We start from the raw sequence: 13,501 nt of genomic DNA, 5'->3' as shown, positions 1-13,501 counted from the left end.
GGCAATCCTTCGATACCTAAATCTGCGTTTATATAGGCACAAGTATGACTGTTGGTAACAATTCGTTTAGATAAAGTACGAAAAGGTTAAATACAATAAAACACGAAAGGGTCTAATTAGATTATAAAGTCATGTAATATTAATGTGACCGATATACCAAAATATCTTTCCACGACCCCGTTAACCCCCATCCCCTTCGTTCGATACTTTTATGTAATACGCTGCATGGACACTAAGTTCAAATGAAAAATACTTCGTTGACCTGCCATGTTTTTTAATGTGAATACCAGGAATCTGTGCTAAATGCTAAAATAAATGTCTATAAGAGTTGAACGATTTTTTTTTTAAAGTATGTGCAATGGGGACTTCTTTTTCTTAAAAAAAAAAAAACCAGCCTCCAGAAAAGTCTCTTTTATTTCACATCGTGTATTCGAAGATAAAACCATGTTTTAAAATTATCAGTCAATAGGGTTCATCATATGTTTGGATCAAAGAAAAGAATTGTCATGCATATTAATAAAAAAAAAAAATAAAACCATTGTCTCCTACATTGGGCTTTGTAGAAAACCTTCATGTATACCGGTTAAAGAATTGCCACCTGCGAGGAACATTGGATCAAAAGTGGGAAGAACTGATCAGAACTGTCTTTAGCCTAAAATGTCAAGAAAGCAATTAATTTTACTCTCGGCTGAAAAATCTTTTTGCAACACCATGGGATACAAATCACTGTACGTTGCTTGCGGTTCGAACGTGACAATTTCTCAGTCATTTCGAGGACTAACTATACATTTTTTCCCGAGACAGGGGAAACATAATTGAGGCATTCGTCACCACGAAGACCAATAAAAGGCTTATTGCAATAATAACTTTTCGATCTCTCCGGAAATCGTGTACGTGAGGATCTATCGCTGTTATGTCGAAGTTATCTTATTTGGATTAACTTATGTAAAGGAGCAGATTTTCAGGATATTGATTCTGATTTTATGTTTGTGGGTCAAATAAATCTCGTTTTGGTTCGTTTAATGTTGCTCTTGCCTTCTATGTCAAGGTGGAAATGGTTTGTTTTAAGAGAATTTAACGTACATGAAGCTGTTTTGGAAAAAATCGTAATACTTCATTAATGTCCTATAAATATATTCAACAATAGATTGAAATACGATTTTGATCCCGATACCATATTGATCAATATATATACGATTATTAAGTATATTTTAGAAATGTTAAACACAGAATCAGGTTCTACTATAGAGCAGGGATTGAAGGAGGCATGCTACACCAAAGAAATTTGATATGGATGAATGTGCAACAATATTTTGAAAGTGAATACTTTCAAACCTTTATTTAATCAAAGAATGCAGTTTTCGTAGAAAGTAATCTTGGGAGGAGATTAAAATTCCTGCTAGTCTCGAACACGTGATCTACAGATCAGTAATCGACATGGCAACCTACTGAACTACTCAGCTAGGCAATCGAATTAAAAAATAACATACAAATACTGCTGGTATCTATATTTTAAGTCATGTTTTAAAAAGTCGGCCATTATGACGATGTAGTATACCTCCTTAAAGATACGTGTATATAAAAATATAATCCATAATCATCATTTCAACTATAGTGTACTATAACACGTGTAGTAGTATATCTCCTTAAAGATACGTGTATATAAAAATATAATCCATAATCATCATTTCAACTATAGTTTACTATAACACGTGTAGTAGTTGCCCATTGGTGGACCAAGGTAAGAAAAATTGAAACATGGGTGACATTAAGAAATATTGATACGCATATTTTCAAGATACAGTTGCAAATAATGAAAAATAAATTGTAGATAGCCTAGAAGGAAACGAATTTCAGACGCTTGTCTTAATCGACTCGTATGATCGTAATTATGTATTGATAATGATATTTTGTGTACATTGTACTTCAAAGAATATAAGGCGGGTAAAAATAAAATACTGTGTCAAGGCTTTATACTTTTTATATCAACACCTAGTGAATAATGTTGCGCTGCAGTCTTATTTAAGAAAATCAATGTATTTTGAATATAGAATACCTATCCGCGTCTAAGACTTTCAGCTGATGATTCTAATACAGAAAGGGGAATGTACGTGTAAATCAACGAAGAAAACAGATAGAAAAATTGAGTTATGTATTCAGACGAGATAGAGAACGACTTTTTCTTTGTCCTAAAATGTCCTTGATGTGGTAAACCAAGATCATTATTTTTTTAAAAAGCCCATAAATGTTCAAACTAGTTCAATCATAATGAGTGCAAGAAATACAGAAGAACTGTGTAACCTAGTAAATTTGTGTTGTGCTATTCTTATCATTAGAAGAATGGTGACTTAAAATGTGTGTAAGTGGGGGTTAGAGAGTGCAACGTTTTATTCATTTGGTAATAGCTGATATATATCATATATAGAACAAAACACACGGAAATCTTCTGTTATATATATATCTACATGTAGGTACTTGTTTGTACTTGGTTCAAATCAAACAAACAAATAAATCCAAAATATTAACTTTTGAGATGTGATTAGCAAATGTCAATTATTATGGGTTCTAAATCATTGCTACAGTGTATTTTAAGCATAGCTTGCTTAGAATATCTTTAATTCGTAACCCCAGAACTTCGTTTCCATTAGTTCATATGTAGTTAAAATGTTTCTTTGGATGATACAAAAGATATGGGGGGATTTTCATGTCTGGAGGTCTTGACTCTTGAAAATCAATATTCATGAGAGTCTGGCCCATTATACTGTAACGACAAATCATTATTTGGTCAAGCATAGCTGTTTAACCTAATTCGAGTACAATGTATGATGAGTCTGGAAAAAAAATAATAGTCTAGCCGTAAAGAAATTAGCGTTAAATAGTTCAAAAGGTGAACATCCTAATTTTTTAATTTTCTTTTAATGTGGTTAAAACCGTACATCAGTAATTGCATGTATAGTATTACAATAGTATAACTTACACATACAAATGAAACACTAATTAATCTGGAATAGTCAATGTGACTAAGATCGTTAGTCCTTGAGACGAAGACGTGCATCAAATTTACTATTTATTAAAGTCAACTTCACAATACACAAAGTTCATATTGATAATAGAAAAAGTCAATTTGACTAAACCAGTTAGTACCATTGATAAACAATCCTAGTCCAACTGACTAACTGCATGGTTATTGAGTGGACAGTCAACTGACTAACTGCATGGTTATTGAGTGAACAGTCAACTGACTAACTGCATGGTTATTGAGTGAACAGTCAACTGACTAACTGTATGGTTATTGAGTGGACAGTTAACTGACTAACTGCATGGTTATTGAGTGGACAGTCGACTGACTAACTGCATGGTTATTGAGTGGACAGTTAACTGACTAACTGCATGGTTATTGAGTGGACAGTCGACTGACTAACTGCATGGTTATTGAGTGGACAGTCAACTGACTAACTGCATGGTTATTGAGTGGACAGTCAACTGACTAACTGCATGGTTATTGAGTGGACAGTCAACTTGACTAACTGCATGGTTATTGAGTGGACAGTCGACTGACTAACTGCATGGTTATTGAGTGGACAGTCAACTGACTAACTGCATGGTTATTGAGTGGACAGTCAACTGACTAACTGCATGGTTATTGAGTGGACAGTCAACTGACTAACTGCATGGTTATTGAGTGGACAGTCGACTGACTAACTGCATGGTTATTGAGTGAACAGTCAACTGACTAACTGCATGGTTATTGAGTGGACAGTCAACCTGACAATTTTACCTTGTCAAGTTGACTAGAAATTTCTTTCAGTGTTCATAAAATTAAGTTGTTCCCCAAATGTTTTAATTTTCTCTGTTTTGTACAATCTAGTAACCTCTACATTTTACTTTGTTCTGGATTTTGCATCTTACAAGGTCAATAGATGGGCACGTTGCCTCCACCCCTTAATATTGCCATTATGTCGATATACGGAAACATCAAAGCCAAGTCATTTTTCAAATTCTGCATTAAAAATAATGCTGACTAAAGTTCTCAGATCATTCTGACACTTTCTAGTATACGTTCTTCCTCCTCAAATCCAAAAGCCTCAAAATTTCAATTAACAGCCCGACCACACACTACACACCTAACAGTTTGTATGATCTTATTGACAGGCCGACCACACACTACACACCTAACACAGTTTGTATGATCTTATTAACAGCCCTACCACGCACTACATATGTAACATAGTTTGTATGATCTTATTAAAGGGGCTTGGATACGATTTGAGCTAAAACTTTTCAAATTTTATTTTTCCATTTTTAATGTTTAAAATAAGGTATTACTAATGGTCAGTAAAAATTTGAATGTCAGTTGTCGAGGTACATTGGAGATACAGAGCTCACAAATCTGTGTTATGTACACAAAGCTCGTGCCATGTTTCTGTTTACCTATAAGCTAGATATACCAGTAAAAGTTCGTTTAAAACAGATTTTTCAATTTTCAAGTTAATTCTGAACATAATTTAATAGTTTCTAGTGTTTAGCACATCTCATTTTGTTTTAAACATGCTATTTTCTACCAAGCAATCTATACGTAAACAAAAATATGGCACGAGCCTTGTTTACATAACAAAGAATTCTGAGTGCTGTATCTCACTTATATTTACATTTGCCAATGCACTTCCTTATATGACAGTACTAATGAAATCGATGTTCAATTTCGTATGACATGAATTTGGTCACGTGATCAGTTTGTTCTTGCGTATGAATACAATCACCGCTTCAAAAGTCAGTTCCTGTATTTTCACCTGGGTTCTTGCTTATGCAATGCAGTGGGGGATTTAGACACACCCCCCTCCACAAATTTAAATAATAGAAATAGTGCGAGTAAAATTCCAGATTGGCACCCAAAATGGCTGAGTATTTTGGCTAATACTTGACTTTCACCCCCACCCCCCTTCGTAAAACCTGGATCCGCCACTGCAATGATATCATAACAAAAACAAACGCAGCAGGATATTTCTACAGATTTTATTTTGTAAACAAACAAGAATTTCATCAATTTATAAAAGAGAAACATTAAACATATCATTCTGTTGTTTCATTTTATACAGTTTTAATAATACTGTACCGTCTTCAACTTCTGCATGGCGATTTTATAAAGTTCTATGATATTGGAAGCGAAGACATGTAGACAGAGTTATAAGCCTATTTACTTTATGATGATAAGTTAACCTGTTGTTTCCTGGCAACTTCCATCACGGCTATGACTCATGTTCATGTCAGGGTACCGGTGCGAGTCTTCATTAAAATCCTACAACAGAAATTTCTCAAGTGAACAAAAACTCCATCAGTTCGTTTTAATTTTCTTTTACACACATTGAAGGTAAATAAAAGACGCAACCTACCTGCACTTTGTCTAAATCTGTCCTACTGTCTTGAATCGTCTCCTGCATGGCTACGTTTACCGCGAGTCCTAACGATGAACATACCGTTGTTTCTTTCCAAAAACCCGACTAAGATCTTAACGTTAACTTGACCCATCATATCCACCATCAATTCTCTCAGATCCTTTGAATTTCTGTCGAAATCTGTGATCAACAAGCGTTTTCAACTTAGTAAGCTAGACCGGTCGACAGCAGTTCGCGACCAAATCACATCACGGATGTAGTTTACTCCGCTCTTCTTGTCGTCATTTCAGTTAACTTTACGCTCTAAATTACCTTTATTTTACACATGTTTCGTCTTTTTTTAACATTTTCAATTAAATATCTCTATTTTATATTCTCTTTTATATTGTTCCTAATTTTTTATTCGATAAAACTCTAACGAACTATATTTTGTGTTCTACGATCGTTATTTTGGTCATCTGCTACATAATCATGGAAGCTCGGTAAGAACACAAATCAAAATAGAAAATATAAATATAAGAAATAAAATATCATTTTTGAATGTTATTGGGATATGACATGAAGTTGGTACGTGATCAAATCTACTATAACGCCCTTCGGGCGTTATAGGATTTGATCACGTGACCAAATTCATGTCATATCCCAACAACATTCAAAAATGATATCTTATTTCTTAAGTAACTCAACAACTGATATTCAAATTTTGGTTGACCAATAGGAAAACGTTAGTTAAGCACTGTTAACAATAAAAATGGAAAAATAAAATTTTCAACACAATTGTGTTCATGCCCCTTTAACAGCCCGACCACACACTACACATATAACACAGTTTGTATGATCTTATAAAAACAAACATGGAAACATCGAACATAGAGTATTTAAATATAACTCGCATAACCTATCTTAATTTTGTCTAAAGAATGGAGAAAAAATCCATATTATATGACCACCAAAAGGGTAATTGAAAGGTGAAGATAACGGACAGTGATCAATGCAAGGTGAAGATAACGAACAGTGATCAATCTCAACTTCTATAAGCAATACAGAATAGAGAGTTGGGCAAACACGGACCCCTGGACATATCAGAGGTGAGATTAGGTGCCTAGGAGGGGTAAGCATCCCCTGTCGACCGGTCACACCCGCCGCGAGCCCTATATCTTAATTGGGCAAACGGAGTTATCCGTAGTCAAAATCAGTGTGCCAAGAACGGCCAAACAATCGGTATGAAACGTCAGACAGAATTTGACCCAATGATAGGTTGTATTGCCAACTAAATCGTTATAACGACCATAGAATTTGCGAAATGCTGATTTTAAACGAGACTGTTGAAACTCCTGTACCATCAACTTATTTGTTAGTAGCCTGTCTCTGACCATACGCAGAACATCCTCTTGCGTATAGAATCAGTTGAGAGATGTAAACCCCATATGCAGGTGATAATGGAATAGTGCTACATGTACATAAATATGGGATTTTGACGATGGAGAAGCTGAAATCATCCCATTTGTCACGATTGATTGATTGAATATTTTTAACGTCCATCTCGAGAATATTTCACTCATATGGAGACGTCACCATTGCCGGTGAAGGACTGCAAAATTTAGGCCTTGCTCGGCGCTTATGGCCTTTGAGCAGGGAGGGATCTTTATCGTGTCACACCTGCTGTGACACGGGACCTCGGTTTTTGCGGTCTCATTCGAAGGACCTTCCCATTTAGTCGCCTTTTACGACAAGCAAGGGGTACTGAGGACCTATTCTGACCCGGATCCCCACGGAACTCCATTTGTCATGAAGTTGAATTGTTAGTTTGCCGTTAATATCGACTTTCAATAAAATATCTAAGTATGAAGCAGAAGTGAACGACTCTGTGGTGTTTTATTTCGAGTTAACAGGGATATATCGAATCGACATATGGGTGAAAATTATTATTGCTAATAGATAAAACGTCGTCGATATTGTCGAATTGAAGGCCATAGCATGAGATTTTTCTTCTCACGTAGAAGTTTTTTAATAAATTCTGCTTAATAGGAATATAAAAACAGGTCAGCCAACAAAGGAGGAGCACAATTCGTCCCCATGGGAATTCCAACAGACTTTCAGAAGACCTGATCACCAAAGACCACGAAGATATTGTCAATGAGGAACTCCAGCATATTTTTTATTTCAACTTCAGAGTACTCGAGCGTGGAATCAGAGTTGTGTTTAACAAAGTAATTTTTTGGTTGACTGATCACTAGATATGAATATTTGCGTTTTTCATTTTTGTTGAAGAAGCAACTGTCTATGATGTCATAAAAATCTAGTTTTTAATTTATCATGAGGAATGGTCGTGTAAAGTGTTGAAAAGTCATACGTTTTTATGTTGTTGATTTGAGAAAAGTTTTGCGATTTCATTTTTTTTTTAGAATCCACATATGATTTACACCACTTCTGGCATATGTAGTGACACGCTACGTTTGAAGTTTCTCCTTCACAGCTGTTAATATTTTCGTGAGGAGCAAAGATAGGGGCTTGGTAGAACACTTACTGGATCCAGCAATGTATCTTTGTAAGGGTTTTTATGAAGTTTAGGAATCCAGTATAGGTACGGTAACTCATATTCATCCGACCCATTGACTGGGATATTAAATATGTCTAAAACTGAAACATGGTTTTAAAGAATTTCATCTTTTGGAAGGGCCGTTAGAGTATAAGAAGTGGAATTAATGCAAAGTTCGTTTAGAATACAGTTGTAATAATGAGCCTTACAAACAAAGACAATGTTGTTACAAGCTTTGTCAGCTGGAACCATGCACAACATACTCTTCATATAACCTATCTAATTATTTTATCACTTCTGGTTTACTAAACACAGAAGGATAGATGGTACGTACTTTTGTTTTACAATGTCTAATACGGGATTTTGATATTCTTCTTATACTTTTAATCCATTCTGACAATGTATCGAGTTCCTCTTTTTTTATATTTAGCCCATCGTCTGGCATCATGAACGGTGAAGATAACGAGCAGTGGTCAATCTCATAAGTTCTATAGCTAATTGGAAGACCGAGGTTCTCTGTATTTAGGACCTTTTCGAATAAGTGATTTGAGGTCCTCATTTTCATCTATATCAACATCAACAGTAATGACATGTTCAAGTGGACTATAGTTGTAAGAGGTTAAGAACAAGAACACGTAGGTGGATTAAGTATAAGATGGTCTATATCTATGCATTGAAAAGTTTCTTTGCAATTAAAAAGTTTGGATGCAATAGTAGAAGTACATGTATATTTGTAGGAAATACAGGGTGTATACTTCAATCTGATTTTACCCATTTCTTTCCTGGAATTTGTCAACTATTCATGGAACTCAAGACCCTACAGGTGCCCTAAACTGGAGTTTATGTACTGTATATATGTTTGTTTGTTATGACGTTCAATATTTGTGAATGGGGGTTAGTTTTGTTAGTGATGTATAACAAAAAGCTGGAAAGCAGAATCTTCCAAACAGCTTGGGCAATACTTTTATGGGCCCTCGTCACATTCCTTCCATAGTTCATACCAAAACCATTCATGTGATCTCCTATGTATTCCATAAAGATCATAACAATATATAATATTTTGCATTCAGAACTTCTATAAGACAAATATCACTTACAGAAAAGGTTGTAGTGTTGAATAGCTTCTGTCGATTTGATTCTGCTTTCAACAAAATAAAAATAGCTGTCAATCTACAGGCGAATATGGCTTTCTTGAAGAACAAGTCTTTGAAGAAGAAAGCAGTAGACATTTCATCTATATTCAGACTGGGATGGTATTCGAGGACAATGACTTTTCCCTCATATTGTTGCTATTACAGATTTGGGATGTCGGACACAGAACTCTATCAAATGTACTCAATCGCTCTATTTTTGTTAATAGCATCATACTCATGATACTAGTGTTTAAAATCCTTATAGAAATCAATTCATTATTCAATATATAGGTATTTCAAAAAATATCAAACTACATACGCATAGAAGAAAGAGTAATTAAATAAAAATGGTAATGTTTATTCTATAGGTATTTGTTAACTATATCATAATGTCCGCAGGCTAGTTTAGGATAAGTTGATATTCTGGACAAGTATTTTGATCAAAACCGGAGGGAAGGAATTGTAGATAGATTTACAATTGTTACAAAGCTGTGAATCTTAGTATCGGGGCAGGTTAAACATAGAAGTGTCGTCAGAGTGTTGTGTCACGTGCAGTTTAAATTTTTTCATTTCATATTTCATCTCGTGGACTCTGGACTTCAGTCCGTGGAATCTACCAAACGTAGGTGTTGTTGAATAGTCTCACTTAGGATTTCATTCCACGCATCCATATAAGCTGATTGGGATTGCTTTTTTGTCATCACATCTAACTAGCAATGCATCATTCTATTTCTAACGACAAATTACAATCTCAGCAAAATGAAATATCGAAGCTAATAAGTAGTGGTTATTTGTCTTCACTTATTCGTATGTGCGCCTATAAAAAGTATGATCGATTGATTGTATATTGTTTAACGTCCCTCTCGAGAATATTTCACTTCTATGGAGACGTTACCATTCCTGGTGAAGGGCTGTGAAATCTAGGTATATGCTCGGCGCTTATGGCCATTGAGCAGGGAGGAATCTTTATCGTGCCACACCTGCTGTGACACGGGACCTCAGTTTTTGCGGTCTCATCCGAAGGACTTCCCCATTTAGTCGCCTCTTACGACAAGCAAGAGGTACTGAGGACCTATTCTGACGCGGATCCCCACGGAATAAAAAATATGCAATATTGTTATAAATGTATGTTAGGTATGATGATACCAGATAAGCAGATATCAGATCTATCCATGAAGTCAACATGTTGCAATCAACGACAAGTGTGCAATCAAACTTTCGTTTTTCATCTTCATTGCAAATTGCGCTCCTATTAAGTACATTGTATGGACCCACACAGTGAATGCTGATTCATAGTACTGGAGTGTGACCAGTCGACGAGGAATTCTTACTCCTCCTCGGCAACCGATCCCACCTCTGGTACATGGGGGAGGGGGGGGGGGTCATGTTTGCCCAAATCTTTATTTTGTATTAGTATGAGATTGGTCGTTGTTCATTATCTTCACCTTTCAGTCCAAACCAGTTTGTTTCAAGTCACAACTTCGAAAACTTGGTAGAGGAACAACGGGCTTTTGATGACAAATCTCCAACCCCAAACTCAGTGACCGACAAATGAGAGTCCTTGATATCACAAAAATGAGATGACCATTCGTGATGAATATTTTTCTTCATTCACTTAGAACTAACGATGGGTACCGGTATAGCAATACAAGAGAAAATCGTAGAAGTACTAGTAGTAGTGATATACACATTGATTTAATGAGAAGGCTATTTATCTGGGGGGAAATGGACACCAGAACAAAATGAAAACTCTCGACAAGGCAGTGGTTTATACTTGTTGTAAAAGCCACGTTCTCAAATCTAAGTATTGCACATAAATGTAAACTCCTTGCAGTCAGAAAAAAAAATGATCGATGGTGCAACACATATTTTCCTGGATGAGTCGTCTAGAGGCAAGTACATACTGCGCATACTTGGGTTGTGTAAAACACGGTGGGCAGAAAGTATGTGTGTGTACAACACTTTCTTCAGAATTCTGAAAATACATGAAGGTGTGAACTATGTCGCTTCATGAAGTATGCCAGTGTGAAGGTTGTAGTGTATACCCACAAGTATCATATGTATAGCTTACTTTCATTTCTGTCGGAATTCCCAATTGTTAGAATAGACGTATCGTATTTATCAGGATTTACTCGCACTATGTTCACAACTGCAGTCTATTAATGAGAAAATGGCTACCAGTACAATTTGAAAAGGTAAAGAAAAATGGAAATGTAAATATTACAGTATATGTATGCTGCCATTGTTAAATGATTGCAAGCATTCTAGATCCCAGCCTTGATGTGACAAAGAAAACAGAGCATGGAGTGGTCGAAATGAACAACTTAAGTTTAAAAAAAAATGCGAACTGAAACAGAAACATATTTCAATGTTTGGTTTGAAAATTATACATATAGATAAATGTATAAGAACTTCAAGAACTTGCAATTAGAGGAAAACACAAAGAGCCAACGCTACGTCCCAATTCTTAAGGTTATTTCAAGTCAACACTACATCACCCTTCCATGGTTATTTGCTGGAAGAATTGACTATAAGATTGCAAGAAGATGGAGCAGCTGCGTATTGAGTTTGCTCGCTAATACATTTACAGGTGGTACGTGTAATACATTGGTCTCGATTGTTCACAGGCAAAAAAATAATAATAATTTTACCATCAGGCGAATCAATGGCTGAATTAACATGATCGGAAAGAGGTTGCAACCCTATTACTTTATTGGAAACAAACAAACTTGTAGATGAAGACGTTTTCTCCAGACTTTATTAAGGCAGTCCTTCATATTAGTTATACGTTATCGGTTATTTCTAGTGAGGCGGAGAGAACTTTTCTGGATCTGACACAAATTAAAGGCTAAATATGCGCGGCATGAAAAACGATTTTCAGCCCTAACGCCGATGCACATTGGATAGTGCCATTAAAGACGTACGTCTATGAAAAAATATTGCCCCCCAAAATTAAAGAAGATATTATTTAAAGGGGCATGGACACGATTTGGGATGAAAATGTTCAAATTCTATTTTTATACCCCTGCGAACGAAGTTCAGGGGGGTATAATCACCCTGTCTGTCTGTCTGCAGATTCGTGTCCGGGCCATAACTTCTTTGTTCTTTGACATTGGCATACCATATTTGGCACACAGGTGAATCACCATGAGACGATGTGTCGAGTACCTTCATGACCTCTATATGACATTAACCCTTGACCTCAAGGTCAAAATTAAAGGGTTTTTTTTTGTTTTTTTTTTATACAATGGATTCGTATCCGGGCCTTAACTTCTTTGTTCTTTGACATAGGCATACCATATTTGACACATGAGTGTATCATCATGAGACAATGTGTCGGGTACCTTCATGACTTCCATATGACCTTGACCTCAAGGTCAAAATTAAAGGGTTTTTTTACAATGGATTCGTGTCAGGGCCATGACTTCTTTGTTCTTTGACATAGGCATACCATATTTGACACATGAGTGTATCACCATGAGACGATGTGTCGGGTACCTTCATGACCTCTATATGACCTTGAACTTTGACCTCAAGGTCAAAATTGATTATTGGGTTTTGACATAGTCATACCATAAGACATGGGTGTATCACCATGAAACTGTGTGTCATGTACTTTCATGACCTCTTTATGACCTTGACATTTGATCTCAAGGTCAAAATTATAGGTTTATACCATGGATTTGTGTTCGGACTATATCTTCCATTTTCTTCTACAAAGGCATACGATATTTTTACACTCAGGAAAGAGGTAATTTATACCTATTAACAACACCCTTTGGGAGATTGGGGTAAGCGGGGGGTATTCTTAGTGAGTATTGCTCACAATACCTCTTGTTTTCATTGTTACTGTTTCCAAAGCTTAACTAAAACCTTTCTAATGGTCAACCAAAATTTTGATATTAGTTGTTGAGTTACAAGTGAGATACAGCACTCGCAATTCTTTGTTATGTAAGCAAGACTCGAGTCATGTTTTTGTTTACATATAGATTGATTAATAGAGAATAGCATGTTTGAAACAAAATGAGATGTTCAAACATTAGAACTATTTAATTGTGTTCAGAATGGAAAATATCTGCTTTAAACGAAACTTTTATTAGTATATTTAACCTATGTAAACAAAAGCAAGACACGAGCCTTGTTTACATAACAAAGAACTATGAGCTCCGTATCTCCTGTGTACCTCAACAAATGACATTCAAAATTTTGCTGACCATTTAAAATACCTTATTGAAGCATTTTAAACATTAAAAATTAAAAAATTGAATTTGAAAAATTTCAGCACAAATTGTATCCATGCCCCTTTAAAGGGCGAATGCCATTTGAAAAGATTTAGGGTAGTTCCATCCTCATGTGACTTATCAATATCAATGGTTGAAAGTGGAAAAACTGTATTAATTTCCACTGAATATAGTTTGATTTAATTGATAACCAAA

General features: G+C 35.6%; 1 long non-coding RNA gene across 1 annotated transcript; it reads right to left on the bottom strand.

The window, feature by feature from the left end:
* Positions 1-4,997: 4,997 nt before the first annotated feature.
* Positions 4,998-5,649, bottom strand: LOC130053404 (uncharacterized). Its single transcript, XR_008801983.1, has 2 exons — positions 5,391-5,649; positions 4,998-5,296 (listed from the first exon to the last, which is right to left on the bottom strand). It is a non-coding gene; the product is annotated as an uncharacterized LOC130053404 (long non-coding RNA).
* Positions 5,650-13,501: the final 7,852 nt, after the last annotated feature.

The sequence above is a fragment of the Ostrea edulis genome, chromosome 1 (assembly GCF_947568905.1).
Source record: "Ostrea edulis chromosome 1, xbOstEdul1.1, whole genome shotgun sequence".
Classification (NCBI taxonomy): Eukaryota; Metazoa; Mollusca; class Bivalvia; order Ostreida; family Ostreidae; genus Ostrea; species Ostrea edulis.
Note: the sequence above shows the minus strand (reverse complement) of the source record. Positions and strands in the feature narration are given on the sequence as shown.